We start from the raw sequence: 16,002 nt of genomic DNA, 5'->3' as shown, positions 1-16,002 counted from the left end.
AAATTCCAATTTTCAGCTTGGCAATGAAAGTGTTAATTCATGTAAGTTAAGAAAACATAAAACTATGAAACAAATACATAGTATAAAATTATAAAAATTGCAAATTGTATATAAACTTCATTGCACATGATGCATAAATATTTTAGACAATAAAATAAAGCGCATATTTTAATCATCATCACTGACTTCAAAAATAATATTTCGTAGATGTTCTTTATTTACGAGTTGCCGGACGTCGTCAACACTTGAAATCTCTTTGATATCATTTGTATAATTCTCATTGCATACGTCGGCTGGTTTAGTTATCAAGAAGTCAGTAATAAGACCTTGCTTACCACTATGCTGCAAGTTTTTATTAAGTTCATAATATGGCGCTAAACAAATATCCAATTGTCTCGTGAATTTTCCCGAGAGCTCCATTATCCATAAAATAACTTCTTGACCGTCTTGCCAAGTCCAATCCAATCCAATAATTTCTTTAAAATGAATTCTTTAACGGATTCATCACAATCAGAATCTTCTTCATAACTTTCCCCACCATTTGGTTCGACGTCAACTATCAATTGTACCAGTTCCTCCTCATTTAAATGTTTCCCCATCAATTAATTCACTAATTCGTTTTCAATCATATCGCAAAAGCCCTCTCAACCAAAAAGGTGTGCTACGTTTATTATACGACTTAGCTCGGCATCCACTGTAGGTACGAAATTTTGTTCCAGAACGGCTTCAGGCTATTTTTTTTTTTTATAGCAAGCAGTAGCGTAGAGGGTTGTAATTTCTTAATGGACAAAAAAAATAATTTTCACACAATTCAATATTGAAAACTCTTTCCATGCTTAAGGCAGTGTCATGTTTGGATTAGATTCCATTTTTTCCAAAATTAATTGGAATGTTCGACGAATATAATAAGACTTAAATGTTGACATTATTCCTTGGTCGAGTGGTTGAATAAGTGAAGTAGTATTAAGCGGCAAAAAAAAGTTATTTTAATATTCAGGTGGCTTAGATTTGTTGGGTGGCCTGGTACGTTATCTAAAATTAGTAGAATTTTGAAGTCGATATTCTTTTTCTTTGTGTAATTTTCTACATCGGGTACAAAACACTTGAAAAACCAATCTTCAAACATGCTAACTGTAACCCATGCCTTTTTGTAGACCTTCCAATAACAGGTAGGGTAGACTAGTCTAGCCCTTTCATCTCACGAGGATTTGTGGATCACTTAATAAACAATGGTTTTGTCATGTAATCACCTGATTCATTACTACAAAACAGTAGAGTAATTCTATCTTTGGAAACTTTGAATCCAGGAGCTGATCTTTCATTTTTCTAAATATAGGTGCGTTTTGGTATTTTTTTCCAATATAACTCAGATTCATCCGCATTAAACACCTGGTCTTCACTATAATCACCTCCTCCAATGATTTTTAAAAGTTCTGCTGGGTATTTCCGGGCAGCTTCAACGTCTGCTGATGCTCCCTGGATTTTAAGATTATACAAAGAAAACCGCTTTTTAAAGTTTTCGAACCAACCCTTACTGGCACAAAATCCATGCTGAGATTTCTTCTGAAGAATTTTGATCAAGTTCTTTTAAATGTTTACAAACTTGGAGAGCTTTTTGCTTAATATGTCCATCCAAAGAAATTTTCTTTTCTGTGAAATCTTCTATCCGAATCATTAGAGATTTCTCCATTTTTTCTATTAGAATATCGCGTACACGAGCAACGTGCTTTGCACTTACCGTTGACCCAGTTATTATGTTCATTTTGTTTGATTGTTCGAATTGTTGATTCATTTAAATTCAGAGTCCTTGCAACAACTCCTGGTTTTTCTCCAATTTTCAACCGATCCAAGATTTTAATTTTTTCGAGAGAAATGAATTTCCTCTTCAATGTTGGTTTTTTCCCTTTCATTGCAGTTTTAGTGCCCATTACAATAGAAATAAACTTTTACATAAAAAAAAAAGCATTACGTATTGTGTGTAACTCACCAGAAAATAAACTGCTCAGCTTGAGAATAATACACTTTAAATTTTTAATGCGCTTTCCTGGCAGAAAACGAAGACAATTTTCAACAATGAACACTTTATACAGTAAACCCTAGATGGCGAACCAATGGCACTCGTGCCAGGGGTGGCACGTCTGAGAATTTTGCTGGCACGCCAACGATTTACAGGTGATATCCTTTTATACGCTTATAAATTATTGAACTTTTTTTTTAATTATTACATTACGTACAAGTTGAATTTTGTTTTACACAAGAGAGCAGCTATGAAGACGGGAATATGATTGGTGCTGTATTAACAAAAGATCGCGCGACTCGAAAACAAAAGTAACCGACAAGTGTTGAGTTGAAATGCTAATTCTCTTCAGTCAAATTCCATAAAATCTGAAACTGTCATAACAACATTCACGACAGGGTGTCATTTATCATTCCGACGGAACTTCTCATTACTGGCTGGCTCAACTCTCACAAAGTTTCAACCCTTGCTTGAATTTTATGGCTGCTTATTTGCATTTGGGGTGGCAGGTGACTCACACACTCATTATATGACGTTTGAATTCTTGGTAGAATTTTATTTGAAGTTAGCCTTTGTGATTTGTTATAATAACATCGAGAATTTCAAATGCAATAAAACAAACACTTATTTCATAATTGAAAAATTGGACAATAGTTTTTAGTTAGATACTGTGTTTCATTGCAACACATGGTTTTGCTTGAATCTATATAACACAGTTTCTGTGAGAGGAGGACATGTGATTCATTCGTTAGCGTCGTTTTTATTCCAGCTGTCTCTAATTGCACTATTTGTTGAGAATTACAGACTGCAAAAGCCTCTGTACAGTACCTTATTCAGTCATACAATAAAACTAAATTCGATACTTTATAACTACTTGCGCGATACAGGCAGACACAAATTTAATGAAGATAAAATTTGATTTTTAAGTGACGGGGTGAAAAATACATGAAAAAATAAATAAATAAAGGATTACTAGAAATTGTAGACCGCGTTGAACAAGGGTTGCTACAATTTTTAGCAACCCTTGTTCAACCCGCGTTGTATAAGTACCGCGTTATACGAGTTACCTGTACTGTGTTTCGGTGCAACATATGGTTTTGCTCAAGTCTATACAGCGTAGTTTCTGTGAGAGGGGACATGCGATTTATTAGTTAGTGCCGTTTTTTTCCCATCTGTCTCTAATTGCATTATTTGTTGAGAATGACACAGACTGCAAAAGCCCTCTGTACAGTACCTTATTCAGTGATGCAATAAAACTAAATTCGATACTTATAACTATTTGCGCGATACGGGCAGACACAAATTTAACGAAGATAAAATTTGATTTTTAAGTCCCGCGGTGAAAAATACGGAAAAAAATATATAAAGGGTTACTAGAAATTGTAGACCGCGTTATATCGAAACCGTGTTGAACAAGGGATACCACAATTTGTAGACCGCGTTATACGAGGGTTACCCGTGTGTGTATGTATACACACACACACACACACACACACACGAGGGTGGTCTGAAAAGTTATCAGTCTAACAATGAAAAAACAAATTTATAATTTCAAAATTATTTTTATTTTTCGACATAATCTCTCTTTATGACTGATACATTTATTCCAGCACCATTATCCCATCCCTGTAATGGTTCTCAGTAAGATCTGCAAAATACCCCTCTACAGCTGCAATCACCTCTTGATTCGAAGAAAACGCTGAACCAGCGAGGAAGTTTTAGTTTCGGAAAGAGACAGAAGTCAGAGGGAGTCAAATCTGAGGAATAGGGTGGATGTTCCAACAATTCATAGTGCAGATCCCTTAATTTTCCCATTGCCACGACACCTTTGTGGGAAGGTGCACTGTCCTGATGAAAGATGGCTTTTTTCTTCTGCAAACCGGGTCTTTTCTCATGAATTTTATTGTTATTGTTTTACCCTTTTCAGATAATTAATAAACAAAATGCCTTTAGCATCCCAAAACACCAATGTAATGGCATGACCTTTCCTGCTGATGGAACCGACTTTGTCTTCTTTGGTACTGAACAGCCGACTTCTGTCCACTGCTTTGACTGCTGTTTGGATTCTGGTGTGTAATCGTGAATCCAAGTCTCATCCATAGTAATAAATCGATGCACAAAATCAGTTTTATTCTTGTTAAATTGCTTCATGCACTGCTCAGAAATTTTCATGCGAGTTCGTTTTTGATCTGCTGTGAGCAAGCATACCGCCCATCTTGTTGAAAGCTTTTTCATTTGCAATTCTTCATGCAAAATATCCTACAAGTTCTTTTGAAATACCTATAGTCTCAGCAATTTCATGCACTATGACTCATCAGTTCCAATACCATATCGTGCACTTGATCAATGATTTCTGGTGTTACACTTTATGAACATCCTTCACATGGATCATCTTGAAGGCTGGTATGACCATGTTTAAACTCGGCAGACCATTTCTTAATTGTTGGATATGAAGGAGAAGAGTGCCCATAAACCTTTATGAATTTCGAATGAATTTCTTTTGCGGTTATAAAATTTTTTACAAAGAATTTTATAACTGCATGATACTCAATTGTATCCATTTCAGGGATACATACAACACTTTTGCTTCAGACAGCTGTATAAAACAAACTACTTGATAGACTGATTTGCAATTTTACATGGATGCTTATGACAGATGTAACAACTTAGAAAAAAAAAATCTTGCTGATAGTGTTACCATCTATGGTAGAGGCCGAGAACTTTTCAGACCACCCTCGTATATATAGTCTTGCCATAAATACTGTTAAAGCCTCCACAAATTCCCTGCATTGCCAAAGTACGGTGCCAGCCCTGTTCTGTTAGTGGCACTGTGCTCAGTCAACTTTCACATGTTTATCAGTAGAAAGAGGGTTGTCTAGCTAGCATGCACTGAGGGAGATAATCATGCAGTGGTAATACTGTGATCCAGGAAGACAGTTCTGAGTGAAGTTTAAATTCCATAGTGAAGATGCCTTTTGTTGTAGTATGGAAACATTTTTCAACAATTAAAACAGTATATATGATAAAAAGGTGCCAAACAATGTTTTTTTCCAGACTGATATTTTTAATTTTGTTACAAAATGCTGCAAATTTAGAGAGCAAGTAAATGTTCTGTTCATAACTAAGAATAGTCATTCTATAATGTGTTAATAGTAGAACTAAAGGTAAATTTAATAAGCCTCAAAAGATTAGTAACTGAAATGTAATGTTCACAAAAATGATTAGAAATTTAAATCAGAAAGAAGAGAAATGCGTAGAGGACCTCTCTCTGAAGTGATTCAATTTTTAAATAAAATGTTATTAAAAAAATTAGCATTTTCTATTAAGTTAAAGACATTAAAAGCAATCATTTTTACTGAAGACTACCGTTCCAATTCTAAAACCTCAAAAAATTCTTCTCATTGATTCTTTTTTTTTAAAAAAAACTAGGTGCATCTAGTAGTGGCTGAATTCTTAATTTCTCAGCATTATTTCTGAACATGGGGTGCTTAAGGGTCAAAGCTGTATAATGGAGAGGAGACCTCCACACCTTTAAAGGAATGCAGACAAACAACCAGGGCTTCTGACCTAATGTCCAATCCTCACCTTCTCGTGGTGCACCCTGTTGGGTATCAACCTGGATACTGAACGAATGAGGATGGGCTGGCAATTTGGGATTTAGCCGACCAAATTGTATTCTTATTGGCTTAAACCAATATACAAAATGATGGTATAACATGACAAAATTTCATGCCGGCTGGGATGTTGCCAGGTTAAACAAGGTCCCCGTTGTTTTTGCCAGTGAACCAGGGTGAACAGCAAAAAGTCAGCTACTGGAACAAATTTGAAAGCACACCCCAAACTCAACATCACCAGAGTTAAAGATCAGTACTATCAACATAAGAAGCCTGAATGGCAAAGAAATGGAGTTAGCTGAGGAATTAGATAAGCACCAGATTGAAATAATAGGGGTGATTAAAACAAAAAAGACAAAAACTGGTGAGATCTTTCTGAGCAATAAATACAAAATGTTATATTCAGGCAATGACAATCAAGGAAAAGGAGTAGTACTAGACAGAGTATTCAACACAAAATACGAGGCTAATCTTCTTGAATGGCAGGCAGTCTCAAGTAGAGTGATGTGGGCAAACATCAGAATGGGGAACTGGACAATGAGACTTATTTGTGCCTATGGTCCCACAGAAGGTTCTACTAAAATAGAAGTGGAGGAATTTTTTGATGCTTTAGAGAAAGCAACTGACACAATGAAAAAGGAAAAGTTGGTCCATCTTGGGGATCTAAATAGCAGAGTAGAAAATGATTGTCAGACATACAAAAATATTTTGGGAAAATTTGGAGAAAAGAGCAAAGCTAATAATAATGGCAAATACCTGTTGGATTTCTGCTCAGGACATGGACTGGTTATTACTAACACCGTGTTCCAACATAAAAATGTGCACAAATTCACATGGAGAGCAGAGGCAAGGAATAAGAAAAGTCTCGTGAAAAGTCTGTTTTCTTCCTGGTGCAAAACACCAGAGTGTACAGAGGTTTTGAAATTGGAAGTGATCACCATTTAGTCTTGAGCAGGATAAAATTGAATTTCATATTGAAAAGAATAACATTTAAGAAAGTTTTAAAGCGAATAAAAGTTGAGCAGCTCTCAGATGCGAGCTGTAGACTAAAATACACAAAGATTATTGAAGAAAAAATGAAAGAGTTTGAGAACAGGAACAAAACCTTGGAGATTCAGTGGCAAGCCTTGAAAAAAACTCTGATTGATTCAGCAGGAGAGGCATGTGGTAAGGTTGTCTGCAAGGATAGAAAAAAAAAATGGTGGACACAGTGAAGGAAAAGAAGAAAGTATATCAAACGTTCCTGGCAAATAAGTCAGCTTGTGCTCTTAGAGAATACAGAGACAAATGTAAGAAAGCTAAAAAACAGTGTGTAAAACTAGCTAAACAAAAGTCATGGGAGGACTTTGGCAAGAACACAGAAAATAAATATCAAGAAGGTGGCAAAATATTTTGGAGGTTGTTGAAGCTTAGAAATGGAGGAAAGAGTACTGTAAAAGGAGTTAGAGATGATAAAGGTGACATGAAAACGACAGAAAAAGATATCCTTGAAGTATGGAGTAATTACTTCGAAAAATTGCTAAATGAAACAAGCAGTGATAGCACCGTGGTAAAAAACACTCAACAGGCATACAGTCAGGAATATATATTCATACTTGAAGTAGAAAAAGCCATCAAAGGCTTGAAATGTGAAAGGCAGCAGGAGTAGATGATATTTGACCAGAAATGCTGAAGTATGGTGGTATAAAAGTCTTACAGGGGTTGCACTGCATAGTTCAGAAGGCTGGACAGAGGGACGAATTCCCAATGATTGGAGTAGAGCTCTCATAGTACCCATATATAAAAAGGGAAATAAAACTGAATGTGAGAATTATAGAGGTATTTCCCTACTGAGTGTTCCTGGCAAGATTTATGCAAGTATACTTGAGAAATGGTTGAGAAGAATTGTGGAACAAAAGCTTAGTGAAGAACAAGCTGGATTCAGGCTAAATACAGGCTGTCAGGATCAGATCTTCACTTTACGACAAATAGTTGAGAAAGCATGGGAATATAACATGAATATTTGTATCTGTATTTATCTATGTGTAAAGATCTGTATTTAAGTTTTGTCGATCTGGAAAAGGCATATGACAAGTTGCCAAGAGAGAAGCTATTCTATACGCTACAGTTATATGGCATCAATGGGGCATTATATCAAGCAATACTTAGTCTTTATTTGAGTTATAAGTCAGCAGTTAGAATTGAAGGAAGTACAGGAAGATAGTTTAATGTTAAATCTAGTGTGAGACAAGGATGTACATTATCCCCTCTGTTATTCATTATCTATATGGATCACATTATGAAGGAAAGTGGTATTAAATATGATATCAGAATTGGAGATGCTAATGTCAGCTCTTTGCTTTATGCGTATTATATTTCTAAATAAATTTGCTACAAGTTTGCAATATTCCCTGGCTAAATTGAATAACTGTTGTAATAGTATGGTATGAAGGTCAGCAATAAAAAGACAAAGACAATGGAAATAGGTAGAATCGTTGAAAATGTCAACTGCTTTGTGAACGAAGAACAAGTAAAACATTTCATCTACTTAGGCATGATTTTTACTGACGATGGTAAATTAAATATAGAAATAGACAACAGAATCAGCAAAGCTGGTATGGTGGGAAGTCAATTGAATAAATTCATATGGAATAAGAGAGAAATTAGTCGGAACACTAAATTAGCTGTATACAAGACAGTTTTTAAACCAGTTTTGACTTATGGATCTGAGAGCTGGGTCAGAAGTAAAACACTTGACCAAAGACTAGAGACTGCAGATATGAGAGTCCTGAGAAAGATTAGAGGCATGAACAGATGGCATCAATGGCAATATCATATTAAAAATGAGGATATTAGGAAAGAACTTGAAATTGTCAGCATCCAGGAATGCATTAGCAGAGCTAATCTCAGGTGGTATGGTGACTTCAACAGAATGGGAGAGGAAATATTAGCAAAGTAAGTGTTCTCTGCCAAGTTGGGAGCAAAAAGACCGAGAAAAAGACCAAGATATAGGTGGATTGATAACAGACTGATTTAGAGGAAAATTGTAGATAGGAAGTTAGTAATGATGTACATTTTTCATGTAGTAGTATCATATCCTGTAAACCCCTTGAGGGTAATGGCAGGAATTTGATGATGATGATGATATTTCTGAAAATATAACTGAAGTATTCAACTGAAAATTTATATTTACAGTGAGACAAGCTGAAAAGTATAGCCTGTTTCTGAATAAAATCAGAATACATATTAACATTAAACTCCCACAGAGTCAAGTCTCATCACGGAAGGTCTACACTCTCATGTGCAAAAAAAAAAGATCATTCAACTCGCTTAAACTCTTTTAGTTTCCATGCCACAGTCACCAAACTCTCCATGAAAAGTGCCTGCTCCTCACTTCCTTGCTCATGCTCTACTGATACAGCTTCCAGGTATGGCTTCTTGTTCCACCCTTGTCTCCCTGTACTCTGTGAAAAATATTAATCTGATAACAGTCTCTTCACCAACTTATACATTTCAATTATATCATTTCTTTTTCTATTCACAAGGCTCTGTAAATTGCATTCCCTCAATATCTTCATGTCCCACACTCCAGAGACATGATACTGCCTTTGTGAATCTTCTCTGGATCCTCCCCTAAAATATTCTTACCTCCTTGAAAACCAGACCACCATATCTGTGCAAAGTAGTCTATATGTGGCCTGATCAAACCTTATACAAAGGAACCATAACCTCTTTGCTTATACGTGTCAAGGACCTCTTCATCATTGCCATAATTCACTATGATGTTCTGAGAACTTTAGCAATGTGATTCATTAAACTGCAAGTACCAGATATCTGATCTCTCTATCTCCTTCAAAATTTGTCCTTAATTGTATACATACATCCCATTCTTGTCCACCAAATTTCAAGATCTTACACTTTGACAAAACTGACAGCTTCACTCTTGCCCACTCACTCAGTCTTTTACAATTCTCCTGTAAGGACATATTTGCTCTACTCCTCATAGTTTTCCCCAAATTTGCATAATTTGCAAACAGCTTCATATTTCCAGTTAAGGCAATATCATTAACATTTAAACAATTAACAATCCCAAGACATATCCATGTGGAACATTGCAACTGACCTTTCTCTTTTATGATACTATTTTCCTATATGCAGCCTGCTGATACCCATCTGACAGCTGGTCACCTAACCATCTCAATCTCTTATCCAATGCCATCTGTTCCAATTTAGTTATCAGCTTATCATGTGGTAAGCTATCAAAAGGTTCTTGATAGCTTAAAACATGACCTCTCCTTAACATACCCATGCTGACTATAAAAGATAATACTGATATCATCAATCCAATTCTGAATCCTAGCTCTCACAAACATTGAACACCTTTACTACAACCATAGGCACACAGTCCAGCCTATAATTTGTAGCCTCAGTCTTATCTGTGAAATTTACTCTTTGGAAGAACAATTTTACCCGCTTTCTCTCTCTCTCTCTCTTCATTCCTTTGGGACTTACCCTGTTCCAAGACTGATGGAGAGTGTCTAATTAAAATTAGATAGTCCATTTCACAATCACATCCTCTGATGATATCAGATGAGATTTAAGATGTTCAACTTTCTGTGCCCTCTATTGCATATTGCCTAAGATAGTTGTCCCTCAAGAACAAGAAATTTGTTGTCCTTATTCCAGTATTATCATAATAAAAATCACCCCTAAAATCACAGTTCCAAAACTAATGGCACTAGTTGCCCCTTTTGGAGTCATAATTCCCCTGCTATCATCAACAGCACTCTTCTCCCCCCCTTGCCCTTCCTATCCTCACAAAAACATCATGCCTGTCTATTTCTATTCCTGTCAGGATATCATTCTCATCCAACCATATTTCACTTATTCCATCTATATTCAGGCAAATAAACTCTATGAATGCAACAGTTTCATGTCCCTTATTTCTCATATTCCTGGCATTCATAAATAGAATAATGATTAATTTCTTGGTCTCTAACCAGTCCTACCCATGTCACCCGTGGTGTGGTGGAGACTTGTCTGTGACTTCTCCAAACCTGCTCTGTCTGCTTACCTTTATAACCCTCTACCCATATATATCTTCCAAGACTATTCCACAAGCCTGCCAGGCCATACTATTCCTATGCAGACCATCCCCATATATGCATTCCTTACACTGTCCAGCTGACATTTTTGTTCTCTCATTCTCACCTCTCTCTCTCCTACACTATTCTCCTATCCACTCACAAATACTTTGGTTTCACCTGTTTCACTCTTCTGCTTATTCACATTGCCTCTGAATAACTATGATTCCTTGTTTACATCGCTCCTTACACTTCCTTCTAGCAACAGTCTCTCCAGTTGATTTACACCATATGCAATCCATCTCTTTTATGCAATTCTACTTGCTATAGAATGCATCCCACACATCAATAAACTACACCCTGTCTTCTTCTATTAGCATACATTGATGATTTTCGGTCACAGTATCAACTCATCATTGCCATAACTAGGCAACACACCAACTACCCTTCTTATTACACTGTTGAATTTCATTCTGCTCCATAATCTCCTAATATCCATTCTCACATTCTCCATATGTCCAATCAAATCATTCATTCCTACTACAACCACTAATCCTCCTCACAACATTTACTTCTCATATCCAAAGCATCTATCACTGTTTGTCCTACCATATGGAAAGCAATGTTGTGCTTACTCATAGACCACACCTTTAATAACAAAATCTTCATACAGTGTTTGAGTCATATGCCACTTCTTTTTTGCTACTAAGTTCCATTTTATTCTCTTGCACTCTTCCATTAGTATCCATCAAATGTCTGATCTTATTGTTCATCTGAATAATCTCAATCTTCAATTTTCACATTCTAGCAAATCAATGCTCTCTATGTAAATTAAGTTTTATTATTATTATTATTACCCCAAGACCTCATGGAGTCAAAGACTCATCTGGGCGGTCCTTTTATCACACATACAGCTCATCATACCGTGTCTTAAACACACTCAAACTCCTTGCAGACACCACACTCTCAGGCAAGGCATTCCAATCATTCACAACTCTGCATGAAAAAAACCTGCCTCTCACTCCCCTACTCATACCCTCTTTATACAGTTTCCAGGGATGACCTCTGGTTCTCCCCCTATCTCCCACTAATTTATGTAGAACTTCTCCAGCATTAATCCTATAACAATCCCTTACCAACTCGTAGGTCTCTATCAATCATATCTCCCCCTCTTCCTGCTGTCCACCAGACTCTGCAAATTACATCTTCTCAACCTTTCCTCATACTCTACATTCCAGAGGTCAGAAACTACCTTTGGACCCTTTTCAACATCTCTTCATCCTTCTGAAAATCAGGTGACCAAATCTGGGCACAATAGTCCATGTGGCCTAATCAAAACTTTATACAACGGAACAAGAATCTCCCTACTTCTACACGTCAGTGTCCTCTGCATCATTCCCAGAAGCCTTTGTGTTGTCTTCACAATTTTGGCAATGTGTCCCCTAAATTTCAGATCCTTATCCACTATCACCCCCCCCCCCAGATCTCTTATTTCCTCCACGTCCAACAATATATCCTCACCAAGTATAAATTCTGCATCTCATCTTTGTTTTCCAAATTTTAAAACCTTACATTTTGCAACATTGAACTCGCATCCCCATTTCCGTGCCCAATTACTCAATTTATTCAAGTCTTCCTGTAAGGCCACAACATCTTCACTACTCTTCATGGTTTGTTCCACCTTCGCATCATCATCTGCAAACAACTGAATATCTCCATCCAAATCTTCACCAATATCATTAATATACAAGTTAAATACAAGTTAAACAGTCATGGCCCTAAAACAGACCCCTGAGGCACTCCACTAGTGACTTTCCTTTTCCTGGATATCACTCCCCCATACACAACTTGTTGATACCTATCAGATAGCCAGTCTCCAATCCAATACACTAGTCTAATATCCAACCCACATCTACTCTAGTCTGAAAGTCAACTTATCACGAGGTACTCTATCAAAAGCCTTCGCGAAATCCAAGTATAGTACTGTGTATCCTTCTCCTCTGTCCAAGGAAGCAGTCACTTTATTGTAATAGGTAAGTAGATTACTAAAACATGACCTCCTTTTAGCAAATCCATGCTGTCCATCAAAGATAATACCATTGTTGTCAACCCAACTCTAGTTCTCACAAGCTTCTCCAACAACTTAACCACAACACCTGACACACAGATAGGCCTATAGTTTGATGCTTGAGTTTGATCACCTTCTTTATGAAGTGGCACAATCTTGTCCTCCTACCACTCCTTAGGAACTTGACCGAGTGCAAGACTCGTATTAAAAAAACATGTCAAGGCAGGTGTCAACTCCCTGACACATTCCTTCAGAATAAGTGGTGATATATTATCAGGTCCCACAGCCTTATTGACATCTAGTTTGCTCAACTCCCCATACACCTCTTGCTCACTTACAGTCAATATCTCCTCCCCATCATCAACTGCTCTCAATCTCCCCAAGAAGTCCCAAGATTCAAAGACCTTTATGAACTGCTCATTAAGTATCTTGACCACACATTCTGCAACAGCTGTCTTTATACCATTTTCTCCAATTAATGTCATCCTTCCATAATTATTCTTTCTTTTGCTGGCTACATATTGAAAGAACATTTGCTAACTGATGTTCATATCTCTCTTTAGCTACCCTCACCAACCAAGTCACCCTCCTTGCCAGGTCTTTGTAGACCTCATGGAATTGGTTATTTCCACTTCTCTTATGCTGCCACCACAATGCCCTTTTTCTCTGTATCGCATGCTTAATCTCTTTATTCATCCATCTCACACCTACCTTATTTAACCTTCTCACCCTTGGAATACATTTAGACATTACATCTACTAGATAGTTTTTGAAAATCCCCCAAGCTGCATTGATCTCTTTTCCAGCTAACTCCTCATTCCATGCTACACCCGCAAGCTGTCTCCTGAGCTCTTCGTAATCACCCCCCCCCTTGTAGTTCCACATATACCCTTTTCTCACAGAGGTCCTCACACTGCTGGCAACCACCCAGGTAATCACCTTATGGTCACTCTCACCAATTGGTGGATGATTTGACACCTCATTTATATTACATCCTCTGATGAGATGACCAAATCCAAGACCCTCAATCCTCGTGTGCCCTCTGTTACATACTGTCTGAGGTAGTTATCTCTCAAAAACTGAAGAAATTCATTTTCTTTACTTCCAGCTGCGATAGCTGAAATAATGAGATATCATTATTTCAGTCTATATTGCCATAATTAAAATCCCCCATTATGATCACCCTTTTCTTATTTGCTTGGCTAATTTGATTATACATTTCATTATCACCACCATCCACATTACCTAGTCTATAACAACATTAAACCAAGTATTTGATTCCATTCACCTCTATCTCACACCATACTGCCTCAAAACCACTGGCACTATTTCCCTCTTGCATCTCTACTTTGTATGGACATAACTCTTTCTCTATCATCAGTAGCACCCCCCCCCTCCTTTTTACTCCCTCTATCCTCACGAAACACATCATACTCATCCATCTCTATTCCTGTCAGGATGTCATCCTCTTTCAACCATGTCTCACTTATTCCGACAATCTTCGGGTGAACAGACGCAATTAGTGCAACCATTTCATCTGCCTTGTTACTTATACTTCTAGCATTTGTATACAAACGCAACAGCTCATTTCTGGATCTACAGCTAGTTCCACCGATACCACTCACTCGATGTGATCTCTCCATGCTCGACTGGGGCCATTTCCCTTTCTGCCCATTCCTTCTAGAACCCTCCCTATAATTATTAGAGAGAACCAGCTAACTACACTCATTCTTTTATGTTTCTGGAAATAATTTTGTCAATACTAATGATGAGAGAATTTTGGAATAATGCATGATTATGAATTTTGAATGTCTTTGATGTATTTCATCAGTATTAAAAATGATGTCTCTGCATGTAGTGCCTTATTCAATCAAACAAGTCACGTGGAAGTAAGACTGGACTATAAGGCTGGATTATGCAACCAAAGTGGGATATATCATCGACAGTCTGGTAACTGGTATGCTGTCTAACATTACAGTAATGTAAGGTTATGTCTAACGAGTTCAGTTCATGTCCCCCCCCCCCCAGTTTCACAATACTTATTCAATGTACAGCCTATGCTAAATTTAAAGATGTCAAAATAATGATAAAAGAATTCACTTGGTGTTGCACCCAGACTTAGAAAAAAAAGATACTCCTTTCCCTCACCTTTGACACAGAAAGTGATTTATGCACCCATTCTTGTGATCACTACTGATTGGCTTGCAGTAATTCCTAGTATTAATGCAAGTAATAACATTTTTGTAAACAGCACAGTATTATTCCTGTATTCAGCTTTGCCACCTACCATGAGATAGATAGATATATCTTATTTTTATTTTGAAGTTTCCATTTTTCATGTTTGTACAATAAGCAACTTATTCATGAAATGGTGAGTTTCTTTATCATTGTTTTCTGTGAAATCTTGATAGAATGAAAAACAAAGGTATGCCAAAACAGATAATACTGAATATGCCATAATTATGTACAAGTGAAAACCAGAATATAATTGATATAAACTTCTGATCAATTTTCTGAATTTAAAAAAAAATAAATACCTATATACATATATCTTCAAGGCCCACCTTTCTTAATTGGGTTGTGGGGACAACAGCTGCAAGAGGAACTTCCAATGGTCACGATCCTCTGCCACCAAGCTCAGGTGTTCTAGTGGGATTCCCAAATGTGTCCACCCAAGGTTTTGGATATAATCTATCCAGCGAGTCCTTGGCCTTCCACCCTCTGGCTTGGCAAAGAGTGCCTGCTGAGGAAGCCTCTCTTGTGGCATTCTAACCAGGTGCCCATACCAACATAACTGTGATCTCTCAACACGGAGAAGCAGCAGTTGAGTATTAAGGGTTTCCCAAATTGCAGAGCTTCTGACTCTGTCAAGTTTTGTCAGCCCTGCAACCCCTTGAAGAAACCTCATTTTAGCCACTTGGATTCGTGTCCTCATTCTTTCGGTCATTATCCAACTCTCATGACCATAGGAGAGGATGGGGACATAGACTGTATTGAAGACAGCCAGCTTGGCCTTCTAGCTTAACTCCCGCTTCAATACTACCAAACGGTCAAGCTCCCGCAATATTGAGCTTTCTAAGCCAATTCGAGTATCTAGCTCTACGTCCCACTTTCCATCATTCGTGAATATGGACCCAAGGTATTTAAATTTCTCCACCTGCCTCATTGGGACTCCACTTACATGTAGAGTGCACTGGGATGGTTGTCTTGAGATCATAAATGTTTCAGTTTTGGCCACAT

This window comes from Typopeltis vanoorti, chromosome 13 (assembly GCF_054136105.1).
Source record: "Typopeltis vanoorti isolate ZY-2024b chromosome 13, IOZ_Tvanoo_1.0, whole genome shotgun sequence".
Classification (NCBI taxonomy): Eukaryota; Metazoa; Arthropoda; class Arachnida; order Uropygi; family Thelyphonidae; genus Typopeltis; species Typopeltis vanoorti.
Note: the sequence above shows the minus strand (reverse complement) of the source record.